Genomic DNA, 16,359 nt, shown 5'->3' with positions numbered 1-16,359 from the left:
AACCAGACCAAACGATTCATTTATACGAATTAGTGCAAATAAAGCAAATTACTGAGAAATCATTAGAGTTTAATAGAGCAGCATGATTGCATTAAAGAAAGCATTGGACAGAGTATGATTCAAAGATGTAATCCATCTTCTGTATAATAGAGAAGTTCCCTTAAATTTTATAAAAACTATCGAAAATATCTACCAAAATAACAAAATGGAAATTAGAATAGATGGACCATTTACAAAACCTATTATAGAAATAGGCAGCGGAATAAAACAGGGGGACTCAATGAGCCCTATGCTCTTCAATATAATCATGGATGAAATCATCAAAAGCGTTAACAAAGAAAGAGGATACAGAATGGAAAACAAAGAAATTAAAATACTCTGTTACGCAAGCGACCTAATATTGATAGCATAATATGAAGATAGTCTGCAAAGACTGGTCCACAGATTTAACATAAGAGCAAAAAAATTTAATATGACAGTCTCATCTCAGTAAACAATGATAATTAGCAAAGACCCAACGAGATGTAAAATAGAAGTTGATGGCATCAGTATTGAACAAGTAATCAACATAAAATACCTTGGAATGACCCTGTCCAGCTATGGACACCTGGACAAAGAAGTAAGAGAGCAAGTACAAAAAGTAAATAGACTGACAGTATGGCCTAATAACAATATGGCGAAACAGACACATTAAAACTGAGATGAAGTCAAGAATTCATAAAGCCAGTGTAAGACCAATAATGATACATGCCTGAGAAATAAGACCCGACACAGCCACAACACAACGGCTACTGGAAACGACAGAGATTGGAGTACTGAGAATAGTTACAGGAAATACGCAGAGATCGAAAAAAAAGTGAAGACATTAGACGAAAATGTAACGTACAGTGTATAAATAAATGGACACTAAATAGAAAAAATGGAATGGAATAACCACATAAGCAGAATGGGGGAGACGCGTGTCGTCAAAATAGCAAGAGCTAAGTCACCAATCGGCAGAAGAAGTATCGACGACCACTCAAAACCTTGTATAGTGGTAATAATCCGACAATTAATCCGACAATTAACAAGCAGAATGGCTTATAAGGAGGAAGAAAAAGAAGAAGAAGAAGAATTAGTGCAGATAAGAAGAAGAAACACTGCTGAGTTACACTTTGACTTTTAAAAGTTAAGTTAGTTTGGATTAAAGATTTTCGTTGTACCCGTTAACAGGTTGTAATTATTCTCCGAAAGTAGTATAACGAAAAAATCCATAATTTACCTAAGTATACATATTGCTCCAACCAACAAAAAACTTTAGTTTTTTTTTATATACTATGTAGGTATTGGTTAATTATTTATTCAATTTTATATTTGGACACGTGTAGTGTGGTTTTCTGTAAAACACGTATTTCAATAGAGTTGCTTACTTATTACATCTTTGAGAGTTTTTAATAGTAAACATATATTAATTCATTGTTTAGTATAGTTGTTTACCATTCAAGAAGTAAGTAAACACAGATTTTTAAATGTATATTGTATTCGGCTAAAGAAACTTCTGGATCAGGATGTAAGGGAGAATCGAAAATAAAAAGGATAGCTTCTGTGGGAATATGTTTCCATTAATACACTCGCCGAAAAACGGATCTCATCTCTTTCGCCCCTATGGAATACCGGATGGGCGCTTATGTCCCGTTGGTAGTACAGGGCGCATCTGAATTCCTGCCGATGACGTGAATTACTGCCATGGTCTCTTCAGTAACTCCTGCAGATTCGTGGAGAGCAGACTCACGATATTGGCCAGCGCTGGCTGGACGCCACGCGGTTGCGAGTACGTGTTGCTTTGTGGTGACATTGTGACGGTTTTTTGCTGTGATCGTAGTGTTGAATTAAGTGGTTGTTGCTAATTAGGGGTTCTACATTTGGGTAATTTTTCATTAATAGATTTTTAAAAGATTGCATATATAATTTTGTTTAAATTATACAATATTTATAATTGGTGTTATTTATGATTTTATTCTAAAATATATTTTAATACAAAAAACTAAATAACAGACAAGATATTATCGTTTTTATGTATATTTTTACCACTTATATTTTTTATGTTAATGTGTAGAAATATGGAGGGAATTATGTAAAATTCTGTAGAATAACTTAGAAGAGAAAAATGTTTTTAAAAATAAGAAGTTCTTTATTCGTGCACATGCAACAAATATATTTGAGTTAGTCGTTTTTCAATTACAATATTTACCGAAATATTATAAACTATTACAGATGAATTAAAGATTAATTTCTGTGACTTTTATGACGTGTGTCCAAAATTGATTTATATACAGTGAAGATGAAAATATCCTCAAATATTTTTATAAATTTTAGCGAATGATCTTCTTCTTCTTCTTCCTTTTTGTATGTATGCTTAAAGCCTGTTTCTTCTTCAATATGAGCCTCCTAAATTGTTTAAATTATCGCACCATCTTTTTCTTGGTCTGCCAATACTCTGCCATTCTACTAATGTGTTCGTTCCACTCCTGTTTCCGTTTTGTCACCCATCCATTTATGTCTTCTATATTGCATGCTCTTCTTATGTTTTCGCTTCTCTCCCTATTCAGCAAACTTTTTCCTGATATTCGTCGGAGTATTTTCATCTCTGTTGTTTCTAGTAGTCGTCTCGTTGTAGATGTGTCAGGTCTTGTCTCCGCCGTGTATGTTAATATAAGTCTAATTGCTGCTTTATAGATTCTTGTTTTTGTGTTTTGTCTTCGGTGTTTGTTCTTCGAAATTGTGTCATTAAGAGATCTCGCTGCTTTAGTTGCTTTCAAGCTTTGTTATCGTACTTCTTCTTCAACATATCCGTAACTAGTTATATCTATTCCCAGATATCTAAACCTTGCTTCCTGCTTTATTATTTTCCCATAAATTTTGATTTTACATCGTAGTGGGTATTTAGATGTTGTCATAAATTTGTTTTTTTGTGCCTATATTATCATATTGTATTTCTTGGCTGTTGAATATGTGTGTTAATTTTTGGAGCTCGTCTTCTGTCTCCGCTATTAATGTGAATAATCTATTTTGTGCAAATAGTACTCCATTTTATCTAAAATATCTTGATCCCGGTAGATAAGCAGGTAAATTTTTCTTAAGGGAGAGACTTTTAGTGAATATTTTTATTCCGCAAGGTTCAACGCACAAGCCGAGTAGTAGACGATAACCTCACAATTTAAGTGGGAAGGGGTGTCAAGTGGTAGATAATTTTAAAAAGCGTTTTATTTTCTCACCAATATAAAATCTTTTCTAAATTTAGTCAATAATTTGCCATTAAAATTATAGAAGTAAGTAAAACTTACCTACATTGAGATTTATTTATTGTACATTTATTAGGAAAATAAAGTAATTACTATTTAAATGGGAATAAGCCACAATTAAAGGTTAAAGTACGTTTATTGACGTTTTAATTTCCACTTTTGAAATCGTTCTCAAAATACAAACATTAGTAAATATTAAACAAATTTTATTTTTTCGTTACTTAGTGAAAAATTCTTCTAATAATTTAATTTTATCTGACTTATTTATATTGAAAAATCGGACATACATTATACATTTTAAAGTAGACGACTTTAAAATGATATTGCCAATATTGTTGAGTTGCGTTCCTGGGGCGACTTTACTTGTAAGATAGTTCATTCGATTACATGAAACCAACTTCTGATTTTATGTGTTTGTTATTTAAAAAAATATAAATGATATTACCGACTTACTAACACTGGTATTTTTCTTTTAATAACTTCCTCTTTTAATATGGGTAACCAGATCCTACGACATTCTGCCGAGGAATTTGCTACACAATTGGTCTCATTTAGTATAATTTCGCCGACCTCCGCCGCGGAGATGGCACTTGAAGAAGAAGAAGTATAATTTATTGAAAGTAAATTAAATGCACGACCAAATACTTACCATGTCAGGATAGTATTATGAGGTTTTTTCCTGGTTTTTCCTTCATAATTTACTATGGAATCACTAACAGGAGATTTTTACTGTCATCATGGCATGTATTTGTCTTTTTAAAGACGAATTACATGCTATGATCTTTTGCTGACGGATATTCTCAAGTTAAAGTTGATTTCATGTAATCGAATGAACTATCTTACAAGTAAAGTCGTCCCAGAAACGCAAATCAACAATATTGGCAATATTATTTTAAAGTCGTCTACATTAAAATGTATATTGTATGTCCGAATTGTCAATATAAATAAGTCACAAAAAATTAAATTATTAGAAGAATTTTTCACTAAGTAACAAAAAAAACAAAATTTGTTTAATTTACTATTTAATTTACTTTAACTAATGTTTGTATTTTGAGAACAATTTCCAAAGTGGAAATTGAAACGTCAATAAACGTACTTACCTTTAGTTGTGGCTTATTCCCATTTAAATAGTAATTACTCTAACATGCCACAAGAAAATAGCTTCAGAACAATAGGAAAATAAAGATTACACTGGTCTGCAAAATTTGTTTTTCTCCTTATTGATTTCATGCCTAATAACGTTATTTTTTTTATGGGAATAATTCCAACACATGGACTTATCATGTAATGTTTATTTAATCAAAAAACGATGTTATTAGTGTAACAACTATAGAAAAATATAGTGTGATGTTTAAGTTTTACATTAAAAAATACTATTTTTAATGGCCCAGGTCAATTTTCACTACTGAAAATCTATTTCATTATAATATTATCTTCGTTTTTATTACTTTAGTTAAAGTTTTTCGGTAAAACGAATGAAAGTATGGTTTCCTGTCAATCTACTGATTCTTGTGATACTGATGTCTACATTATAGTCAAATACATTATCGTGGCTGAATGGATCTTACATGAAATATAACGCTCGTTCTTCTGTCATGCTCAGAATTTTCCTATATGTAACGGTTCTTGATAAAAAATGTCAGTTGGATGTCCTGAAAATTTTGTGCAAATAAAAACTTAATATTTCGCTCCCAATTTAATTTATTTCGGAATGGAAAAAACTATAAATTTTTTTTAACTTTGATCATCATTTAAAAATCCGTTAATCGGATTTATTGGTGTCAATTTAGGTCCGAGAGTCTAACTGTTACACTTTTCTTACATAGAATTGGCAGCTTGTTCTTCTGCCATGCTCAGAATTTTTCTAGATCTAACGGTTCCTGAGAAAAAATTCCAATTGGATGGTTATATGTACTGAAAATTTCGTGAAAATTAAACTTTAATATTTCGTTCTAAATTTAATTTTTTCTTATTCAGACTGATGTGCTGATTCAAAAAATATATACATGTCCTTATGAAAAAAATGCACCGTTTGGCTGGAAAATGGAAAAAACTGTAAATTTTTCAATTTGAGTTTTCGTTTTTTCCGTCAAAAATGTATCGAAAAGTTATCCAAAGCTAATAATTAAATAAAACAAAAATCTAGGTAAATCAACCAACAGAAATAGATGCTGACCATTTCTCATTGTAGCATCTTTCAATATACAATATATCCTGGTGAAACCTTTTACCATGCTTATCTAATAGGGTACCAAGATTTTTCAGAAAAAAAAACCAAATTGCTAATCAAAAAAATTAATTTTGAGTGACATATTGCGTCCTAGATCTTCATAATTCGAAATAAGTTCTTAAATGATTTCTCGGTAATTGTCAACTTTTTTATTGCCAAGGAAATTGTGACATACTACTATTAGAGCCTACCAAGCTCTATTTCTGCTATGTTTAACGTTAAATTAAAAACTACTAAATCTGTCATAAGGATCAACAAAAATTCCGTCTTTCAACTTCGCACTGATATTCTTTACTATATTTGTTCATAGCTTTTACGAATTTTTTCATCTCAGCTTTATGTGAAGTAGGAAAATTTTGTCTAGTGGTTGTCTAAAGGTTTTTAAGATACATTTTTATTTCCAGGTGTTAAATTTTTTCTTCATGGCCAATTTTTCACTAAAAAGTCTTCCTTCTTAAAACTTTTCTAGGAAATTCAGTTCTTGAAAAAGTGATTCGTAATATTTTCTTACCTTGAGCAAAAGTATGAGACTCTAGTATTCTTATTTAACAAAGTCCACTTTATTTTGAGCAACATTCACAATTCTTCGAGACATAGTTTTCACCAAGTTCTGACAAAATTCTAATGTAAACGAATCACATATTTCTCGCAATTTTTCCTTCAATTCGTTGACGGACCTAGCAGGATGTTTTCTAAAAGATTTTTTTAATTCGCGCCACAAAGTCTTTATCGGAGACAAGTCGAGACTGTTAGAAACTCATTCCAGAAGTTATATGACATGGTCTTCAACCCATTTTAAACTCTTTTTTGAGGTAGGACAACCTGCGCCGTCCTGTTGGAAGACAAAATCTTCCGCTGATGTTAAACGGTATTCCATAATCGGTAAAAGAGAGATTCTTCTTAAATATCCAAATATTTGTTCGTGTTTACAATCCCATCGATAAAATGTAACTTTCCCACACCTTTAGACGACATGCTTCCCCAGATCATGACAGATGCAGTAAATTTGACTTTTCTCTTCAGACAGTCGGAATGGAAAGCTTCATTTTTCCTGCGAATGACGCAATTCCTACTGTCTCCAACGCACACTTCAAATCTGGACTCATTACTCCACTGTATTGAATCCCAAACTTAGTCTATTTTTCTTTTGTTTTAAAGTTAAAAGCGGCTTTTTCTTAGCCTAAAATAAAATGAAATTCATTAAAAACGCAACATATTTGCGATTTCCGAATTGGATTTTCCAGAATAAAAAAATCTAATAATGAGTTAACAAATTTTCTCATCAATAACTTTATCTCAACCCATTGTACAATCCACAAACGGCAAAAAGCTTTACAATACTACAAAATACATATGACATTAACTGACAATATTATTGTCTTGATGTCATTTTTCCATAGCTACTGGAGCTAGCTCTGGATTTAACGTAATTATGAAAAATCAACGCATGTTGATATAAGTGAATGCATAGCTAGGGTTAAGTGAAATATTTTTTATTGTTGAAAATAAATAAAAAACCATAAGGGTAATGTTTTTAATAAATATTAATAAAAATGCCATATTAATTAATAAGGGAATTTATAAAAACATAAGTATAATTTGTTTATTGCAATCTACTTAAACTACAAATTCCATAGGAGGGCCAACTGATATGAGAAGGGACTCGTATTAGTCATTTCTTATTATGTGGCCTAAATATGAGGTCTTTCTTTTCTTAATCGTTATTATAAGTTCTAACTAACTCTCTATTTATGACATTTAATACTGTTTGATTCGTAATGTCCATGATATTCTGAGCATTCTGCGATAAAGCCACATTTCAAAGCCACATATCATGGTATTTAATTTTAACATCCAAGCTTTAACTCCATACAGAAGGACTTACCAAACGTAGCAGGTCCTTTAAATTGGATGGCTTTAAAAATTAAGGTTATTTTAATGGATTTGAAGATCCAGATAGAGTGTACGAAGATAAGGAAGTACATTCAAAATGGAAACTCAATTGAGTCTGTAGACCAGAAATATTTTTATCATCCGTCTACTCATTATTTTTTGTGGCAGCCGTAGCTCAGCGGCTATGTTACTGGCTTAACAAGCTAGAGGGCCCGGGTTCAAATCCCGGCACCGACAAAATTTTCAATATCTAATTTATCTGAGCTGCCACCGTGCTTCGGAGGGCACGTAAAGCCGTCGGTCCCGGCTACGAAAGTAGTCGTTAAGTCATGTTAGGGGCGCTTGCGCGACCTGAAAACCCTAACACTAGACCTTAGCCAGAAGGTTACACGAACTTTACTTTTTTTTTTTTTTTTTGGGGGACTTAAAGTAAAGTGCCATTAACATGAGAAGCTGGTTTTTTTGCAAATGCGATATTCGGATATATAGTTTTTTTTTGAGAATCCTCATATTAATGTCATGTAAAAGTAGCAATCATGTTCATGATTCTGAGGTTCACTCCAAATCATCGGCATTGCAAACGGCATAGATTTGTGACTTTCTTTAATACAACAAATTAACGTTCTTGAGCAACTGGTAAAGCATAATTTTTGCAGCCAGTTTTTAACCTTTTCATCCTGTCCCAACAATAAATTTTTTATAGATTTGATTTTTTTTAGATCTTTTCGTTGTGTTTTCAGCGCAAATTCACCAAAATGTAACAAAAACAGTTTACAGAATTGAGAATATATACTTTTTCTTCTACAAATAATATATATTTGTGCAAAACTTATCAAAATATTCGATACAAAAAGTAAATAAAAATAAATTATAAGGGCAGCATTTTAACTAGCTGTATTACTACGAAACAATAATACACTTACGACTCTAAAACATCTCATGTAAAGTGTTGATGCAAAAACACAATCAAAAAATCATAAATTTTAAATATTTAAAAAAAAAATTAATAAAAGGTAATTTAGACGTAATAGAAAAAAATCGGCTAACGAAGATTAAGAGCATTAATATCTTCATATTTATGATAAAATTTGTGGAAGGAGGGTTTGGTTGTAGACCAGCATTATAATATTGACTTCTATCTATCTATATAAGGATTTTTACAGCTGTCGCCGCCTTCCTTGTTTTAGCCAACGTCTCCAGTCCTTTCTGTTCTGCCATTCCCCATCTCTGAGGTCTCGTCTTTCCATGGCCTCGTCCACTTCATCCCTCCATGATCTTCGGGGTCTACCTCTTTTCCTCCTTCCTATTGGGCTCCAATCCGAAATCTTTGCTATCCACCTTATATGATCTGTTCTTCTCACATGTCCATACCAAATTAAACGTTTTTCTTCGATGTAGCTGAGTATGTCTTGTTCTACTGCCATTTATCGTTTTATCTCCTCATTTCTGATACGATCCATTTTTGTCACTGTGCAGCTTTTCCTCATGAACTCCATTTCAGTTGCTGTGATTTTGTACCTGTTTTGTTTATTTATTACCCAATACTCTGCTCCATAGGTCATTATACTGCGTACCAAGGTGTTTCTGTTTCTGGTAATCTGTATATCCCACAGTACCCGGTTCACTTGTTTAATACATGTTCTTGTCTGTGCTAATCTGCTGGTTATCTCTTGCTCGGTGGTTCCATTTTTTGAGAGTATGAATCCTAAATATTTGAATTTGTCAGTGCCGTTAATTTCCCTATTATCGTCCATTTCCAAGTTTCTCACTGGTTCTTGCTCTGTTGTTAAATATTCGGTCTTTTCTAGATTTATTTCCAGTCCATTTTTTGTGTATTCCTTTTCTAATTTTCGGAGCATATAGCACAGATCTTCTTTATCTTGAGCCGTTACCACTGGGTCATCTGCAAAGCTTAATGTGTACAAGAAGTTGTCCCGGATTGGTATTCCCATCCCTTCACATTTCCTTTTCCATGGTTTTAATATTTATTCGAGGAATATCTTGAACAATGTCGGAGATGTAGAGCATCCCTGCAATAAGCCCTGCAATCGCTTTTGTGGTCTTAAATTCGTTGGAGTATTTATTGCCGGTTTTAACTCTTACCTTGTTGTTGTTGTAAAGGTTTTTTACGGCTTCTATTAACCTCCGATTATTCCGATTTCCTTCATCGTGTTCAGTTAATTAGTTCATTAACGATTCCTCCTGGTCCCCCTGATTTTTTGTTGTTTGAATTCCTGGTTTGAATATTGACTTTTTAAACTTTTATAAGATCAAGAAATAAAGCAATCTAGAACTAGAATGCTAGGTCACATCTGGTAAGTAGGAGATAAAGCATTGACATACTGGATGATAGAATGGAATCCAGAAGGAAGAACGAAAAGGGGGAGACTAAAATCAATGTGGCTGCAGGAAGTTAAAGAAGACGTACAAAATGCAGAAGTAAGAGAACGGCAGGGAAAAACTAGAGACATGAAAAAATGGAGAGACATCGTTAAGGAGGTAACATAAGCAAAAGGGATTAATGCGACAAGGGATCCAATCAAATTCCATTTACAGTCACTCGATTCAATTTTTTCCTATTTTATCTCTATCCAATTTTTTCTGACTCACTTCAATTTTTTCTGACTCCCTTCAATTTTATCGTGTCCCCCATCAATGTTTCGTGACTCCCTCTAATTTTTTCTGACCTCCTTTAATTTTCACTGATTTTCTCCTATTTTTCCTTACTCCCCTTATTTTTCCTGACTCTGTTTAATTTTTCCTGACTTTCTCTAATTTCTCCTGACTCCCTCGAATTCTTTTTGTTCTTCATCGGTATTATATTTTTTAGGTCTCACCACATTCGAAGCCAAAATTTTGGGTTCAAGAAACTTTCAAAAGAATTAATAAACTTCTTGCATGTAAACTAAGTAAATTTAAAGTAACATAAAGCTTTAAACTATTTTGCTTAATAATCTTAAAATTACAGTAACCAATAATTTTGGCAATTTTGCGAAAAAAATTATTACTGATGAAGTAGTAAAATTTCCTAGTCAGGTTATTTGAATCACCAATTTGTCGAATGAATTAACAGTAAATCAACCGTATCGTTTCAAGAACTAAGTATGATTAATAAAGACTCAGTAGTCTTGTCAGTTGACAAGAATTGTCAAGTTGGTACTTCTGATTTCTTTCCTATTCGCGATAGCCAATTCCGACAGGGGGTGCTCTAAATTTCAAAGATGGGCGATAACTTCGGGAAAACAAATCATTTTGTCATTTGATCTCGAAGATATAAAACGTTTAATATAAATCATTTACACGTGTGTTTCGCCAAAGTAAAAGTTGGAGTACGTTCTTCAAAGTTTATTTGTTTGTGATTCGAGTTTATACATGCGGTAATTGACTTCCAAACCTGAATAAAAATAAAATTTAATCTGTTTTACAGTATGTCTGAAACACGGAAAGTAAAGTTTACATTATCTCAATTATTTTTGTGGTTGCAAGTTTGGCAGAGATCTTTAGTTGAGGGTGAGGCAGTTTTCGGAGCTGGCCACATTATATTTTGTAAATTACGACTTACGTTTTTGACCTATAACTTTATGAGACCTTTGGGGCAATTAAGCTCATGGAACAGCATTTTTCAGTCTTCTCAATTTAGTTTCAGGTGTTACTATAAAGTAAATTAAATATAAATATATTTATTAAAATATAAATAATATTCTAATCAACACTTATTTGGAAAGTACTCGTTCTCAGTAAAATGTAAAATGTACAGTCATGTACCTGGTTATAGGTCTGTCAATTCGCAACATGCATTGCCAAATTTTTCTCATATTCTCGTCCAGCGGAAACTTATGTATGCATTTTTTTTTGTGAATTATAATAGGATAACATTGAGGAACACTGCAATAGTTTTTTGAAGTCGAAGTAATTGTTAAATACAATATAAAGCGGTCGCTAATATGTATACAAATTAATGACAATTTCAAGGTTTTCCCGAAGTGGATGCTTTTGAAATCTACCACCAGGCGTCGCCCACTTTGCGGTTCCTCGCGAATATGGCGCTAGGAGGTATCGTCCCGGGCAAACTGAGATTTCGCTGAATGTGTTGTCCTAGCTTTTTACTAGATTAGACAGAGCGGACCAAAAGTCTGGAAATGCCTAATTATCTCTTAACTGAATGACTCGAATTATGCAAAAACAGGAATACACCTATTGTGCAATATGAAGATTTGAAAAGTTGCCAGATTTGCTATTTTTTTGATATCATTATATATTTCCATCTTTATTGTAGAGCGTTTAAAAACACATAAATCAACTGCCAGATTTAGTTATTAATCCAATTTATTTTACAAAACTTTTCAATTAACGTCAAGCTATTGTTAGTTTAACTAATTATCAAAATCACAGCATTTTAGATTTACTGAATTACTGCAAAACTATTTGGCACTAACAAGATTTATTTATTTAGGACCTTCGTCACTAAATAAAATACCAAGCGTTACATATGATTGAACTCGTATTATTGTAGTAAGGATTCCAATAATAATACAATATACAAAGTGTTTTATTTAAAAACCCAAAGTTTTTAATGATATAAGAAAAATGGTAAATCTGGCAACATTGCCAACATCAAATTACCAGAAATATAAGTTGTTTGCTTTGAAATCATCCACATTATCTTTTTTTAAACCATTTGTATTTTGTTTATTTTTCGGTAGCTCCTTTAAAAGTAAATTATATTCGGAAGCCAGTTTCAGTAGCTAACATGACAAATACTATAGGGATGCTGGGCAAGTCCGTGAGCTCTACAAATTTAAAATGTATCATAAAATATGTCGTTTGACTAGTCATTAGTAAATACCAGGTGTTATAATATATTATATTTATTAATAATGTGTGATGGTTTTTCTGGTTTATCAATCCTAACATGTATGTTTTATGTAGACTGGCAGATTTTCATTCCGTACTTTACTACATTTTTCATTTTTGTTGTTCTTGTATTGTCAAATAAAGCTTAAATTTATTTTGTTTATTTTACCTTTTTCAAAACAATTAAATTATAGTGTGCGAAATTTAATGTTGTCAATTAGACTTTGGCTACTTCAGCAGAATGATATTTTTAATCATAACGTTGAAACCATTCTCACTATAATTCAGTTCAGGAAAAAAAAATCGGAAATTATAAGTAGAAATTTATTTACTTAGAGGTTGAAGTGAGGTTTGTGAGTGGCTGGGAGAGTAATTAATTACAAATTGAAGAATGTACAAGTTTTTTCGTAAGGATATTTTGAATTAGTAATTGACTAGTAAGTTTTGTGCGGTTATTCAGAGTCATCATCATAAGTGGCTCGACAATCCGTTGTGGATCTTGGCCTGTTCAACTTCCTACCATCTCCTGACCCTCAGAATCTGTAGGTCTTCTTTAACATCATCAATCCATCTTCTTCGTGGTCGTCCTCTACTTCTTGTGCCCTCTGGTTTTGAAAATGTTATTCTCTTCGTGAATTCGTGATCTGACATCCTAGCAATGTGTCCAGCCTATCTAAGTCTCTACACTTTAAGGTCCAAGTTTCAGCCTCATATATCAAAACCGGTCTTATTAAGGTCTTGTATATATTGAGCTTTACTGCACATGTTATATTTTTATTTTTTAAACGTTTCTGGAGACCTTGAACAGTTCTGTTTGCTATTGCCATATGTCTTTTTATTTCGTCGCTTGTCTGTTGCATTTACTAGCGATCTAAGATATGTGAATTCTTTCACTTGCTCAAAGGTATGGTTGTTAATTTGAATTCTCTGTTGGATATTTCAAGGGTTTTTAGAAACCAACATATATTTGGTTTTTCCTCGTTTACCACAACTTCTAATTCACTTGCCGCGTCCGCAAGCCTTGTGCGGACGCATTGCAATGCAATTTTAGATTCCCTTGCCGAGTAATTTATTAAGCTGTTTGCTTTGCAAGTTTTAGAAGGCTTCTTCTTCTTCTTCTGGTTCCTATCGGTTTCGGATGTTGTAAATCATATTGGCAATCATGACCTTGCTCGCTGCGGTTTGAAACAGCACCGTTGAGGTTTTCTTAAACCATGTTCTTAAATTCCGCAGCCATGATATTCTCCTTCTACCAGGTCTACGCTTACCTTTGACTTTACCTTGCAATATAGACTGCAGCAGGGAGTAACGGTGCTGATTTCTCATAACATGTCCCAGATATTGCAATTTTATGCGTTTGATCGTAAACACAATCTCTGGTTTCTTCTTCATTTTTCCTAGAACTTTCTTGTTCGTGATCCTTGCTGTCCATGATATTCTCAGCATTCTTCTATAAAGCCACATCTCAAACTCTTCAAGTTTTTTTAATAGTGGTGTCTGTAAGCGTCCATGCCTCCGCCCCGTACAACAACACAGAGAAAACATAGCATCTCAAATGACTAATTTTTGTATCTAGGGATATGTTGTGACTTTTGAAGATGGCGCTCATTTTGTTAAAGACCGTTCTTGCCTTTCCTATGCGGCACTTTATTTCCTGTACATTGTTCCACTATTCGTTTATAATAGTTCCCAGGTAGCAATACTGTTTTACTCGCTCTATCTGCGTCCCATTAATGTAAAGATGAGCCCCATTTATATTCTCCTTGCTGATAATCATTTGTTTCGTTTTGTGGGTATTAATGTTTAGTCCGTACTGTTGACTGTACTCGTTTATTCTGTCCATTAGCCTCTGAAGTCCCTCTAAACTATCTGCTATCACCATGGTGTCGTCGGCATATCTAACATTGTTTACTCTTTCACCATTTAGAAGGATGCCTTCATCTATTCCGTAAAGAGCCTCGTTAAAAATTTTCTCTGAGTACATATTAAATATCAACGGCGATAGGATACATCCCTGTCTAACTCCGCGTAGTATTTTTATGTGATCTGTTTATTCTCCGTTAATTTTCATGTATGCGGTCTGATTCCAGTATAGTTCTGAAATTATTCTGAGGTCTTTGTCATCCAGGTCTGCTTCTTTTAAAATGTTTATCATCTTTTGATGTTGAACTCTGTCAAATGCCTTTTCATAGTCGATCAAGCACGCGTATACGTCGCAGTTAACGTCCCTGCATATTTGAATCAGTACCTGTACTCCGAAAAGTGCCTCTCTGGTACCCACTGCGTTAATGAAGCCGAACTATCTGTCCGATATTTGTTCCTCGCACTTCTTATAAATTCTTCCATGGATGACTTTAAGAAACAGTTTCAACATGTGGCTCATTAGGCTGATTGTTCGATATTCTTCGCACTTTTTAGCCCCCTGTTTTTTAGGTATCGCTATGAATCCTGATTCTAGCCATTTATCAGGGATGATTCCTGTATTGTATATTTAGAAGGCACAGTGGTAAAAATTTGAATTCGGTTTCGCCAGGTAGAAATCGTTTGATTTCTCTTTTTGTTTTTAGATGGCGTAGTTACGTTCGTATATAGTTATTTTGATAACTATTGTCTAGGACGGGAAAGATTTTTGTTTTGGTTCAGAGCAGTGGCTATACCGCTCTGAGGAGACCTAAAGAGGTCTAAATACCTATAAACGGCTTGTCGCTGCAATGTATCGAAACAAAACTATAATACCGTCATTATGATTTATAAAATTGTTATTAGCATTTTTAAAAACTTTATACAGGGTGAAATTTTTTTCTATGAACAATACGAACTAATTTTTTAAAACCGGGCCTGATTTTTTTCTAGTTTAAACAAATGAGTTGATTAAATCGTAGTAGTATTGTGTGACCAAAATGTAAGACACATCGAACTTACCATTTAAAAGTTATGATGAATATAAATTTCAGTCAAAATTCAAAACTCACCCTGTATATTTTATTAAACAAAGGGAGCAGACACTTTTAATAGTCATTTTTTTTTCCGCATTATTTATTCTATTTCCATTTTAGAAAATTAATGGTATTAACAAATAATTATACCGATATTGCAATAATAAACAGTTTATTTGTCTCCTACTTTTTTTCTAATTTACTCTGATTAAAGCAAAACTCATACATTTACATATTTGTCCCAAGAGCTCCTGATGTAACATTTGATTATCCAAAGTTTCGTTGGAATTTCATCCATAGTTTAATCACAAGTATTCTCATGCACATACTGCTGTAAAATGTTTCCTACAATTACCATAAACGGCATAACACAATAACAAAAGGGTTAGAGCAATGGCAAAATACCTAATATTAGTTTAAAATTTAAACCATAGAGACTTAATGTATATTATACTGTTCTACAGTGCTTCACTACAATAATTATAATAGGTAAAAAATTTGTTTTTTCTGTAATAATAAAAAAATATTTTTTGTTTTTTTCTAGCAAATGGTGATTTAAGTTTGTTTATAAAATTTATTGAATAAACACCGATTTTAATTTAAACACACTTTATATTGTTCTAAAAATGCTCCATTTTGACATCTTTTTGTTTCTGAAAAACATCAAGACCACTAAATGTTAGAATAAAAGAAAAAACCTAACAAATATCAGGTTAGTAATACATAGTTGAAACAACGCAGCTACAGTGCATTAATAGATTCATCAACAAAATCATATTTCTCCCTAGTCTCCACTAAACGTTCTGCATTAACGCCCAAAATTAAACGTTATACCGAGCGATAACCCCATTTTTTTCCTATTGGTGTGACAATATAAGAAACCTGGACTGTGACAAAAACAATGGCTGGACACGAAGAACAAACAAAGAGTTAGAAGAACTAGATCTTCTTCTTCTTACGGTGCCTAACCATTCGGGATGTTGGCGATCAGTGTAGCTATCCTAACTTTACTTGCAGCTATTATACCTTGCCCTGAAAAATGAGTTGCAGTAAGCCATATATGTGTTCATTTCTCATAACATGGCCAAGATATTCTAATTTACGCTCTTTGATTGTGTTAGTGGTCTCGCATTCCTTGCCCATTCTACATACGACCTCAATATTG

General features: G+C 32.9%; 1 protein-coding gene across 1 annotated transcript in view; it reads left to right on the top strand.

Annotated features, from left to right (window-relative positions):
* The first annotated feature begins 1,749 nt into the window (after positions 1-1,749).
* Positions 1,750-16,359, top strand: part of LOC140439261 (monocarboxylate transporter 12-like) — a 448,050-nt gene continuing 433,440 nt past the window's right edge. Inside the window, exon 1 of the mRNA XM_072529064.1 lies at positions 1,750-1,905. The gene's annotated coding sequence lies outside the window, so the exon portion shown is untranslated. The remainder of the gene's footprint in view (positions 1,906-16,359) is intronic.

Source organism: Diabrotica undecimpunctata, chromosome 4 (assembly GCF_040954645.1).
Source record: "Diabrotica undecimpunctata isolate CICGRU chromosome 4, icDiaUnde3, whole genome shotgun sequence".
NCBI classification, from domain to species: Eukaryota; Metazoa; Arthropoda; class Insecta; order Coleoptera; family Chrysomelidae; genus Diabrotica; species Diabrotica undecimpunctata.
Note: the sequence above shows the minus strand (reverse complement) of the source record. Positions and strands in the feature narration are given on the sequence as shown.